Genomic DNA, 13,328 nt, shown 5'->3' on the forward strand with positions numbered 1-13,328 from the left:
GTATCAGGTGTTGCCATGCAGTCTTATTTTGTCTTCTCTCAGTTTGGTTTCACACATTAAAAAAAAAAAAAAGCCCTTGCAAAATGTGTGCAAATTGTTAAATGTCAGCTGAATGTCATTTTCCAAGTTTGGCACTCAAATAGGCCTCTCTGAAAATTGGTTGTCATCCGCTGGGAGTTAAAGGAAAGATCTTTGAAAAGGTCCTCAGAGGCTTCATTTCCAGAGGTTTTAAGGTCTCACAGGAGCCAACTGCTTCCTCGCACAAACCATTTCCTCCCCAGCCTCTGGACTGTCACAGTCCTGCAATGTCACAGTCCGTCAAGCTTCTGTGCCTTTGATAGTGCCATTCACCTAGCCAAGAACACCCTCTCCTTGCACTCTTGTCTATCAGATGGGACTAGTGGCATTAAGGTACTTCATCTACAAAGCTGCCCCCTCTCTTCAGCCCTGCATCATCTTTCCCTTCTCTGCAAACTGGTGCACTTGGACCCTGCACCACCTAGACCTGGGCTAGACAACATTTGCTCACACTGTTCATTTCTCTTGTCTCACAACCTCCATGTAAATTCTTCAAGGTGGCAATGCCATCTTATCACAGCACTCACATTGCTTAGCACAGAGTTCGTCATACAAGCAGAGTTCCACCACACAGCACTTGTTCTAACCTCTCATCCCTTGCTGTCCTCAACAACCAAAGAAATTTAAATGTCCTTATTGCCCTTAAGGATAGACTACACAACTGTGATTTTTCTTAAAAAAATGGTAAGAAATTAGGCAAATAACCAGAGAATTAAGGGCCATACTTCCTGATAAATGAAAATTCAAACTAAAGAAACATCTGGGCCTGAATTACCTGGACCATTGTCTCCATCACCTAACTAATCTTACATCCTCTAAAAAGCATTTGCTCACACCCTAGGCTGTTCCTCATAAACTAAATACAACTGCCACAGTTTACTGGGGATCTTAAATATCACAAATGCCCAAACTGAGTACCATTAGGGAGTGAGGTGTGAACTGCCCAAGGATAGACATGAGTATCTGATGGAAGGACATCCCCTGAAATCCTGGGCATTTGTCTTCCTGCCAGAATGACCTTCTTTTGAGAAATGCAGTTATTTTTCTCTCATTGAGGTGGCATAATCGGTGCTTTGACTCTTGTTTTCCTTCCAGGTAAATGGCACAGAGATAGATGAAGAAAAATACACAGAGAGCTTTGATGAATCTACACGGTGCTTTATTGCTGATGCAGACTGATTCCATACATTTCTGGAAATGTAACGCATTAGGAGGAAAGAGGGTAGGGGTCAGAATTGAGGGAAAGGGTGAGGGTAGTAAAGTTGATGCACCTTATCATTAGTTGGGCAGAAACATTCACTCTGCAGATGGACCTCAGCACAGAGGAAAAATCAAATGACGCTGAATAGAGCTTCGTGTTTTCATTAAAGTGAGAAGAGACTTTTACTTGCCTAAGAAAAATGTCTTAACTAAAAAATAGATTTTTCAAAGACCTCAGACAACATCGAGGTAAAATGTGTCTGATTTATGGCAGGTTTAAAAGGTCTTCTTCCCACATGTGAGTCTAGAGCCACTGTAGATGCCACAAGATGATAAATGAAGAAATAACTCAACAGGAAAGCAAGCAGGCAGCGGGGTCTGGGGTGGTAACTGCCCAGCCACTCAGCCTTAGAGTGGAATCCAAATACGGAGGTGAGGCTGAGCAACTATGCTCTGGGGTGGAAGAGGCAGATAAAGGAAAGAGGGCGACACTGGGAGTCCGAAAATTAGAATTTTTGTACCATGTTCACCACTAATCATCTACATAGCCTCCAGGGAAATCACCCTGTCTTTCTTTACCTCCACTTCTGCATCTCTGAAAGAGAATGACAATGGCCTGTTCCACCTACTCACTGGGATGTTATAAAAAATAAAACACAGTGTGATAATAGATGAATGAGTGCTTTGAAGAGCTCAAAGCTCCATACAAATGCAAGGTACTAATTATGTTCTAAAGGTATCATTTCAGGGAGAGATAAAAAAGAAGGAACATATTATTAAATTACATATTTGAAAAGATAGGTGACATATTGGGAGGGCTGCTTTCAAGAGATATTATAAAAGCTGGCATTCTCTCTTCTAGACACCAGTCAATCCTCACGCAAAAACACAGATCTGAGATGAGAGAGAAGTAGCTGATCCTGCACAGGAGGTGAACCATGTACCTATAGGTAAATTGCAGAAATGTACTGACAAAATCAAATCAGTGAGTTACATAATGAGCACTACAAATTAGCAAGCATACAAAAGACTTAACATGACAAAGAAGTAAGAGAAGATAAGGGTTCTGACAAATTCAAAGCTATGAAATGAGCTTAAAAGGACAATTTTGAACAAGCACTCCTTCCTGCCCAAGACAGGGGAACTGTGGAACTGTAAGTAATCAAGAGCCAGACCTTAGCTGAGTTACAATCTGTCAGTGGTGTGAATAATAATTTCAGAGTAGCTAACTTCAGTTCCAAGCAAAAATCATCATTTAATAAATACTTAATCTGTACCTAGCATTTATTCAGATGTGTGCATTAGGTTATGGTTGGAGGCGGGGGGACAAGAGAAGGAAAAGCTGGAAAACTCTGTCCTCACAACGTTAGCTAGCAAGAACAGATGCAAATGTAGGAAACAGTGTTTAAATGTTAAACACAGACTGTGAACTATGAATATTACAGTTGGTTACTTAGTATCGTGTCCTGCCACCTAGGGCGATGGCAGGAGAACGATCACCGAAGGCCTGGTTCGTTAGGAATCTTTATTATGGGCGTCCGAGCATCCATCTAGCGAAAGGCAAAAGCAAAAAACAACAACCACAACCACTTCCTCCAGGGCAGCAGCTTATATAGCATATCCCAACCAATCAGCTGACTGATCACGCGCCAGGTTCAGTCTTATTGGAAACATGTGAAAAGCATGCTATGAGCACCAGCACGGAAATGGGGACAAGCCAATCATGGAGACTTCCTTATGCGCTGAGCTGTAGGGCCAGGAAAGGTGGTGTCTAGGAAGCAGGCGCCATCTTTAGGGCGTTGTCCAGCTAGAGTGGGGCTCAGCCTCGGCCATAGGCTGGGCCCCCACATCTCCCCCTTTATTGTTTTATAACCAAAGAGCTGTCGGGATCATGCCTGTCTTAGGTCGTCCAGAGTCTGCGGCATTCTTACCCATCCTCAGGCAACAGACAACTTAGGTCTGCGCTCTGTCTTAGGTTGATAAGCGTAGCTCCCGATCTTACCCGTCCTTGACTACTGATCCAGCATATTAAGCCATACTCTAGGGAAGATGCCTTCCTCTAGCGCTGCCATGGCCTGCAACAGGAACTTCCGTTCTCCCCGTTGCTGTTTTTGTATGGAACAGACTTTCCTCCCAAGCAGGAGGAGGCCCACAATTAGCAATATTCCTATGACACCTACACCTGACCAGGCTTTGGTGGCATTTAACACAGCTTCAGCTATTTGAGCTACAGAGAGCATCTCTACCTTCTCGGAGCTAACATTCAAAATTTCTAACCGTAGCTGAGTGGTGAGCTCATCAAACTCACTGGACCAATTTGTGGTTAACATCTTGCCTAACTGTCTGGACAAGTTGGCAGCTTTAGAATAATTATGAAAAGGAATACCAGTAATATACCCCCATATAAGAATGGATGCAGCCCACAGACAAAACCTCCCCCAAGAGGTCCAATTGTTCTTGAAGAAGGTTCATGCGTTGGTTGACCAAGGCCATCCCATTCTTAAAATGGCCATTGATGACGTTCTGCGTTGTCAGCGCGGCGGTGGCTGCAGCTGCAGCTTGGCTCCGCCGTCGCCTGCTGTAGGATCCATGGCAGGAGCAGAAGCAGTGCAATCATCTTGTACCTCCGCTCCGGGGTTTTCCACTCTCCGTATCAGACTTCAGGCACCCAAACGGGGTTCTGCTGGTCCTGTGGAAAAACACAAACGGAGCCTCAGGTCCAGATTATCACTGGGTCCGGGCCTTTCCATGTTCCTTCCAACACATCCTTCCACAAAACTTTAGGCATGTGTTTTGGATTGGATTGTTGGCTGTGCCGCTCTGCTGCACTGCGGCAATTTTGTCCAAATGAATAATATGATGTTTAATTTGTCTCTGGGGGATCTAAAGTCTTCTCCTATTCCCCCTTTTTGTTTATATAAGGCATTCTTGAGGGTGAGGTGGGTGCGTTCCACCATACCCTGACCCTGAGAGTTGTAGGGAATGCCGGTAGTATGTTTGATGTCTAGAGTTTTGACAAAGGTAAGGAATGGTTTGGATGAATACGCTGGCCCATTGTCCGTTTTCAGATGCTTGGGCTTTCCCCAGGCCGAAAATGCTAGCAAACAATGGGAAATGACATCCCGAGATTTCTCCCCCATGTGGCAGGATGCAAAGATAACACCTGAGCAGGTGTCCACAGACACATGAACATATTTCATCCTGCCAAATTCGGGGATGTGAGTGACATCCATTTGCCAAATGTGGTTGGGAAGCAATTCTTTTGGGTTAACCCCTATGGGGGTAGGGGGAAGAAGCGATACACACCACTTGCAGCTGACCACTATGGCTCTCGCCTGTTCTCTAGTGATCTGGAACTTCAGGCAGAAGGTGGTGGCATTAGCATGAAATTTCTTGTGAAATAGATTGGCCTGTTCCGCAGGGTCTGTTACCACAGACATAGTAGATTCCCTAGTCAGGGAATCTGCGCAATGGTTTCCCTCGGTGAGGGGCCCCGGAAGGGAGGTGTCTAGGAAGCAGGCGCCATCTTTAGGGTGTTGTCCAGCTAGAGTGGGGCTCAGCCTCGGCCGTAGGCCGGGCCCCCACAACTTAGATGCTATATTGGTTGTATATTGGTTATTGGTTATTATACTATAGTTGGTATCATAGTTGATTAGAAAGATAATGAGAGAGTTAGTTCCATGATATCTTAAAAGCATTTCTGGTCCTAAGATTATAAAATTCTAAGAGAATTTTCTTTGCTAGAAATAATATTCAGACACTTCTCCCGTCCAGCTCCCAGCAAAAGAATAGAAAGTAACTCAGGAGAGGTAGGAGCTATTTATTTTGTATTCAGGAACATTAGACCCAGCTAAGAGTATGCGTTTGTGCTGAAAAGAAAGTCTTAAAAAAAATAAAAATGAAAGTATTCTGTACTAAAATCTGGGGCCCCTATCCAGCTTCCAGAATACTAGCAACCAGGCTTATATCCCCTCTCATCCATAGCCTTCACTTCCTCCAGGAGAAGAGGTTTGTAAGATGCTCTTTGGGGATAATTCATAAATCCAACAGGAAATATTTACAGATTCCGGCAGTTGGGCTGTGGGTCTGCTCGGGACCTCTCAGTGGAACTCACCCCTAGTGAGGCCCATCCTACATGCAGTCTCAACAGCTCTATAGGTATGAGCAGATCGCCTGGTGTCTCCAGATGAGAAAGGATAGCCACCAAACAAATACTCAGCAGAAAAAATAAAAAGAAATAGAAGAAAATAAAAACTTTGCCAGGAGAATAAAACTTTTAAAAATCATTATAAATTCATATTCTCAGAGGTAAAAAATATTGTCTAATCCCCTTTGAAGGAAAAATAATAATTAAGAAAAATTGGAGCATATATCAAAATAGGGAGAATAGTATAATGAATGCTGTATACCTATGAGTCGCCTTAAAAATTATCAATTTATGGTCAATATTTTACCTCTAAAACATCACTTACTCCTCATCCCAGATTATTTTGAAGAAAATCCTAGCCTAATAAGATATCATCTATAAGTATTTCAGGATACAACTCTAAAAAATAAGTACTCTGTTTAAATATGTAACTACAGTACCATTATCATACCTAAAAATTTAATAACTATTATAATACCAAAAAATCACATTTCAAACCTCTTTGGATGTCTCATTCTTCTGTTTTACTTTATTCATGGTTTGTTCAAATCAAGATCTAAATTATGACATTGTGATTCTCAGTCTAGTTGCATAACGCTCTTTTAATCTGTAGAGTCCTCTTTTTTTCTCTCTTTCTCCTTTTTTATACCTTTTGCAATGTATTTGTGAAGAAAATCATTCATTTTTCTGTAGAGTACTCCAGTCTCAATTTGTTAATTTCATCCCCATAGTATGGTTAAATGTGTTTCACTATCATTGATAATTCCTATTTATTTTTGAGATGAAGTCAAACTTAGGTTCAATATTTGGGCAATAATTATCTGCAGCTGATACTATGTATTTCCAATAAGAGGGACATAGTGTCTGGTTGCCCACTTTTCTGTGACATTTGAAGATTTGAAAATCACTGTCTGGAACTAGGTGCCTTATTTCATTAGAGGTTGCAAAATATCTTAATTCTATAATATCTTCTTCATATTATTAGCTGGAAAACTTTCATAAAGAGAAACTTCCTCTCATCAAATATTTTATTTACCTGAGACACAGATAGGAAAGGCATAATAAGTGCTTAACTTTTACCCATTTTAACAAATTTTCACAGTAATAAGTTGGTTTTCTAGCATCCTCCAAGGTAATCAATTTGGGTTTTTTTTTAATGTTTTTATATATAAAATATTTCTTCTCCAAGAAGCTGGTTACCTGAGACATGTTCCTCTAATTCTATATTTTTAATGTATTCTATTTCTGCCTACAGAGCACAATATGAAAATTTCCTTCAAATATTCTTGGGCACACATGAAAAATCTTAAAATGTACCCTCACCATATATAGTATTTAATTCGCACTTTTCCCCTGTTTTACTATAATAGATTATCCCCAATTAGTACTATTGTCCCATTTATCCATTATCTTTACAATGTTTTGGTCTTCTCATAAAATGGGCATCCTTCTTGCCTGCTCAGAGCTGTCCTTCAAATTTTCTATGAACCATCCCAATAAAAGTTATTACCTATATGACATTCATTGCTAATAAAAGCAGTACCACATGTAAGGTGCACTAGGTGAGATTTCCGCAGCATGGTGGGAAGAGGTTGGGAAAACTCTTGCAATCCAACAGTCTGCTGTCTAACGAGCCTAAAATTCTTCAGAAATATTATTATTCATTAGGCCTAGGACAATGTCTTCTATAAACTGCAAGTTTTCATTTACACTTAGGGGAAAATAAAGGACCCACACTCTTTCCTAAAAAAATTCGACTGGTGGAAGGAAATTAAAGACTCCAGGTATCTGGGATAAAGGAGATAAGAAGGATGAGGATCTGGGGGCAGGAGAAGGTTAAGGACATAGGCCTCCTCTGCTTTGTAGCCTGGCCCCATCATCAGCCACAAGTAAAAGGGATAGGATTTCTGACAACAAGCACATGCACAAATCACAGCACTGAGTTAAAATACATATTGATGTGTAGAGAACAGTGTCTTGTGTTCAGCTCTGGTGACTGTCTTGGTTCTGGTCCCATAAGGACATCTGTACTGATGCCTTTTCTTGTTCCTCCTCTACATGAGGCCAAACTGAGGCTCAGCAACACAGAAAGCTGAAGAATCAAGTACATCTATCCCCAATCCACTGGCAGGATTCAATAGACCCCAGACAGAGCTATTTACAATTTATCAATGTTAACAGTATTATTAACTACCAATTTTTGAGCTACTCCCATATGGTAGGCATAGTACATTCAATGAATTGTTTAAACTCAAACCTTGCTGCCAACTCAATTATTTCCTCATGTTATGGGAGAGGGGGCTAAGGTCCAAGGTCATATAGCTAGTATACGGCACAGATAGGATTTGTAGCCTATTTCCATTAGCTCTAAAGCTCATGCTACTTCCACTATTGTTGGGGCCTGCTCTGAAAGAACCACAATTTTTTACCTCAGTGACAGATAAGTAAACAGTATCATTTGGGAAAAAAGTCCATTGTCAGTGGCCTCAAATCATAGTACCAAATTGGCAATTGCATAAACCATCTCACATGCACATATGTACATGTAGATGTATGTAAATGTTACACAGACTTGAGTGTATTATGAAATTTTATAATTCACCAGTGCAAAGTAATGTTGGACTGTTTCATAGCATATTGGAACCCAATCCAGAAAAGATCCCCCCTGCCTTTTCCTGACATTCTATTGCTCCCATGCTATGAAATTCTTGTGCATGCACACCCCTTGGACTACATAGATTAGTTATCTTCCCATGTAAATACCTGAGGCTTTGCATCTGGTATAGGATTTCATCCTGATGGCCTAGAGCTAAAATAGACAAAGTGATAATAAACAATGGTAACTAAGAAAGAACATAAATAGACCAAGCCCAGAAAGCAACCATACCTGCTGGTGCACAACACCATCCAATACTGGAAGGTTTATCCTCCCTTGAAGTATTAATCAGCAGGGAGATTTTTAGAGCTCAAATCAATAAGATTCACTTTTTTCTTAATCCAAGATAAAGAACTGTCTCCCTTCTACCTCTCTTCATTTTGCTTACATTCTATAACTTGATGGACATAATAAATGGCCAAAAATGTTCAACTCATAGATGTCCAGACAAACTCAGCAGACTCAGAGTACTGAGCTCCACTGAGCAAGAAAAACAGTAGACTGTCTGGGGTGTGATCCACCCAGTCAGAATGTTTTGCCATTCATCTGTCATTACTTATTTCCTTATTCCAAAACGGCCCCACTCTGCCCTGAAATCATTTTCAAGCACATTGCACCTTTGGCAGAGAGATTGCCATTCCTGTTTAAGGCAGTTACTAGTCTCACATTTTTGATAATTCATCAAATGTCCGGCTGAAATGCTATTTTTTTATGGTATGTAAGAAACTCATAGCATCTTTGCTCTATTTGGTGAAAATTAAAAGCTTTGAAATTTCTTGGCCTCTTTCAAGAAGGAAGCTTAAGGCAAAGCTATTTCTCATATCTCCTAAAGGGACTGACATTACCCTTGGGCTGTAGGCATTCCTGATGCCAAGGTTGGCATGCCAGATCGTTATTTTCTGTAATCTACTGCATGAAAATATGCAAAATTCTGATGGATGCATTTGAAATCAGGTCCTAATCTAAAAACCACTAGGGTCTTCTTCTAAGCAAGTCACTCTACTCCTACCTTCACACTAGTACCAAATATTAAATCCATGTCTGCTGACGACTCACCTTGAGACACGGGGATCTAAAAGCATGGAATTAGAGAAGGAAGGAGAGGGGAGATATGTAGATTAGATGCAATGAGAGTGATAGAACCCTTTTAATACGATGATTATTACCCCCTATTACACATGGGTTAACTGAGGCTAAGAGAAAATAAATAATTTATGCAATGACCACAGACTTCCTAGGTGTCTTGTTTGATTTCAGGACTCCCTAGCTTCAAAGACCATATTATGATCACTTCTTAGTAATAAAGAGAGAATACATACTTTGAGTAAATGTCATATCAACACATCTAAATTTTTACACAATTACTTGACATTCAATTGAAAATGGGTTAAAAAACACCCCTCTCCTTTGCCAATTTCTGCCAAAAGAAGGCACATGCATGTACACACACACACACAGCAATGCTGAGCACCTGGGTATGGGGAGAGAGAAGTAGGGTCGCATAGCCACTTTTTGTAACCAGTAAAACAGAAACCAGCATTAAGAAGTACATACTTGAGAGGCATAAAGTCCCTATAAGCATCACTTTATAAAGATTCAGGACATATACTCTTACCACCAATACATTAGCCATCAGCCTATTTCCAGAACATGGGAAAATTTTCTCTTAATCACAAGGACACAGCCATGCTACTAAAAATGAAAATAGTGAAATATTTATGCAGCACTGTCCAATAAAAATATTAGATAAATGTGACACATGTAATTTAAAATTTTCATAATGGCCACATTAAAAAAAGAATTAGGTAAATTGGGGATCAACTGAGGTGAGGATCAGAACCTCACCCCCCCTGCTTTGAGAGAAATCTTCTGCATCCGTGGATATTTTGCTGCCCTTGTCTAGCTTGGATTAATACTTAGTCTATAGGCACACACCTGATCATCTACATTTGCCCTCTTACTGCACTAAACTATGTTTTCTACCTTTATCTTGCATCTACCTACCACTTCAGCATTTTATTAAAAATAAAAATAATAATAATAATAAAGGGAGAAATGTGGGATCAACATATAAATCAAGTATAAAAATCAAATGAATATTCATATTTGACCTGATTGTTTATAGTTCATAATGCGTGATCAAAACCGAAAGTTTCTGTGATGAATGCCCTTGTACTGTTCACCATGTAAGAATTTATTCACTATGTAAGAATTCGTTCACCATGTAAGAACTTGCTCGTTATGCTTCAGAAGATTGGAGACTGATGAGAATTAGGCTTGAGATGGATTAATGATTGTACATTGAGCATTGACCCCCCTATACAGAATTTTATTGTTGTTAACAACCATTTGATCAATAAATATGAGAGATGCCCTCTCAAAAAAAAAAAAGAATTAGGTAAAATGTGTTGAAATAAATAATGATAAATATAATTTAAATAATTAGCAAATAAAACTTTAAATAAAATTTTATTAACTTAATTGTCTTAGTTTAGACTGTTATAACAAAATATTATAGACTAAAATTTATTTCTCAAAGCTGGAGGCTGCAAAGTTCAAGACCAAGCTTCTGAAGAGATTTGGTGTCTGGTGAGGGTTTGTTTTTGGTTCATACATGGCCATCTTTTCATTGTGTCCTCACTGTAAGATAAATTTTAGCTGAAATAAGCAGGCGAAGCGAGGCAAAAAAGGGCTAGGTAGTTTATTTGAGTGCAACTCCCGGGTGATGTTCCGTGGTCTGGGTATTACAGGCCGGGGAAGTCACACCCGGTCAGGGAGGTGGGGGCTTATAAGGGATTAGGAGGGGGAGGAGTGGGCAAGCTATCCTAGGGGGTGTGGAGAGGTATGATTGGTTAAAGGTGACATAACAGACAACCAGAAACTTTTTTCCTTCCAAGAGGGAGGAGGCTGACATCTGGGTCTTAGTTGGTACATCAGAAGAATGGAATTCAGGAAGAGCTGTCCCCTTTCCATATAAGGCACAGAACTTGGGGTCTGGTCTGTTCTCCCCCTATGGCATCTCTCTGTTCTGTTTGCATGTCCCTGTTTTTCCTTCCTCCAGCCTAACAATCGCATGGCAGGAGGGGTGAGGGAACTCTCCTCTGGGGTCTCTTTTACATGGGTACTAACCTCATTCATGAAGGGTCCACGTCATGACTTAATCACCTCCCAAAGATACCATCTCCAAACACTATCACATTGGAAATTAGATTTCAAAATGTTAATTTGATCACTTCTCAGCCTTTTGGCTAAGATCAAGTGTAGTATCTGTTCTCATCAGTTTAATATCTGATACATCCTCTCTTCAAGTTTATTATATTAAATGGATTTTTGCAGTAAGGAGTTGCAATAAGAGTTTGCTCTGTCCACTCAATGCATCAACCCAGTATCTCTGTATCTCCAGTATTGTAGTATCTCCGGGAATGGTGCACCTTCTTTGGGAGCGGGGGGGAATATATATATATATATACATATGTATATATTAATTAGGTGGGGGAGTGAGGCCACACACATTCCACACAATCAGTCTATAGTACTCAATATATCCAAAATATTATGTTTCAGAGTATAATCTATATAAAATTTATTAATATTTTACATTTTTTGATAAATCCACTGTGTGTTTTTTATACTTAAATACATCTCAATTCAGACTAGCTGTACTCCAAGTTCTCAGTAGCTATGTGGAGTTAAAGGTCACCACATTGGACAGTTCAGCTTTATACCATGCCCCATGAAAAAGAGGTAGAATGGGTTTGTGTCAATACATCAGAATAATATCTATTCTTCTCCTATTGATCTTCTTGGTTCATAAATAAAAGATTCAGACTAACCAGAAAACTTGGGAGCAGGAGGATTGAAAAGGCTAGAGAAAGGGTTCAAGGATAAGTACAGGTTAGTGGCAACTGGCTTCCTCAGGGCAAAGTACAGGTAAAACACTGAAATGAATGAACGGGCTAAGGGAAAAAAGAAGTCTTGGAAGTGAGACTTCTGTAATATGTAGATTTTTGCATGACTCAGAGTATGAGTTAGGCGATAGAGAAGGTCAAAGAGCTTTGGAGGGTGATCTGCCTCCAGAATAATGGAGCCTGAACTGGGAACATGTACCTAGGGCTCAACTATAGATTCCAAAAGATGTGGCCGCTGCTTGAGTTGATAGAGGGGGACCAACAGCTGCAGCCATACCTTTGGTTGACAAATATTTTGGCTGAGAAATATTTTTCCTTGGGGGGAGCAGGGACTGCATGGAAATAATAATGAGAGCAGTAAGTGAAGAAAAATGAAAATAGTCTCACAAATCAATGGCAAAAATAATGAATTGTTTTATTTTATAACTGCCATTGAGAATGTAAATTAGAAAAGCTCTAGGTATATCAAAGTGTTAAACTTTTTTCTTTAATAAAACAAAAGAAAGCTAGAAAAAAATATGAGAGAATATCAATATTTCCCCAGGATGAGAAAGATTTTTCTAAGCATAAAATTTATGGAAGAAAGCCATTTGCAGTGTAAGAAACAATCAATGTGTTATATCAAAAATAGAACAGCTCTGAAATTCAACAAACATCATAAGCTGATTTAAAAACAATGACAAGAAAATGTTTAATACAAATGTGTTTTTACAAATCAATAGCAACAGTAAAAAATAATAAGTTAAAGACATGTACAGACATTTCAAAAAAGAAAACAATAGAAAAATAGATGAAAGGCATGAACAGACAATAAACTGACAGAATTCAAATAAACTAAAAACTGAATTATAATATTCAACCATACCAGTAATAATAAAAGGAAACTTAATTCAAAAGATACTGACATAGACATGTCAAATCTATCTAAAGGATTTGTTTACTATAGAATTATATGTACCAGCAAAAAAAAGAAAAATAGAATGGTCCTATGTGCTAATGAGAAGAAAATTGGTTAACTTCCAAGAAATGTCCCTCTTCTAGAAAAATGGCTTATGATGTGTTTTTGATGTATAATAAGTAGGAGGAAAATTAGTCTAGAAATATTTATTTGATGTAATTCCAAATAAAAAATGGAATACAAATTCATTTATGCATTTAAATTTACTTCGGTCAAAATATGTATTTTTATTTTAATAGCAAGTTAAATAGATAGGATTTTATTACGAATATATATGTATATATACATTTTATGTATGTATGTGTGTATATGCATATATATGTGTGTGTGTATACAAACATACATGTAATAGAAACAAATACATTTATAGAAAAAGGCTTA

General features: G+C 39.1%; 1 long non-coding RNA gene and 1 pseudogene across 1 annotated transcript in view; one reads left to right on the forward strand and one right to left on the reverse strand.

Moving 5' to 3' along the window:
* Positions 1-1,238: 1,238 nt before the first annotated feature.
* Positions 1,239-13,328, reverse strand: part of LOC140843541 (uncharacterized) — a 235,822-nt gene continuing 223,732 nt past the window's right edge. The window contains exon 3 of the long non-coding RNA XR_012121387.1: positions 1,239-3,967. This is a non-coding gene — a long non-coding RNA (uncharacterized lncRNA). The remainder of the gene's footprint in view (positions 3,968-13,328) is intronic.
* On the forward strand, positions 11,310-11,517 carry LOC118972562 (U2 spliceosomal RNA; annotated as a pseudogene).

Source organism: Manis javanica, chromosome 9 (assembly GCF_040802235.1).
Source record: "Manis javanica isolate MJ-LG chromosome 9, MJ_LKY, whole genome shotgun sequence".
NCBI lineage: Eukaryota > Metazoa > Chordata > Mammalia > Pholidota > Manidae > Manis > Manis javanica.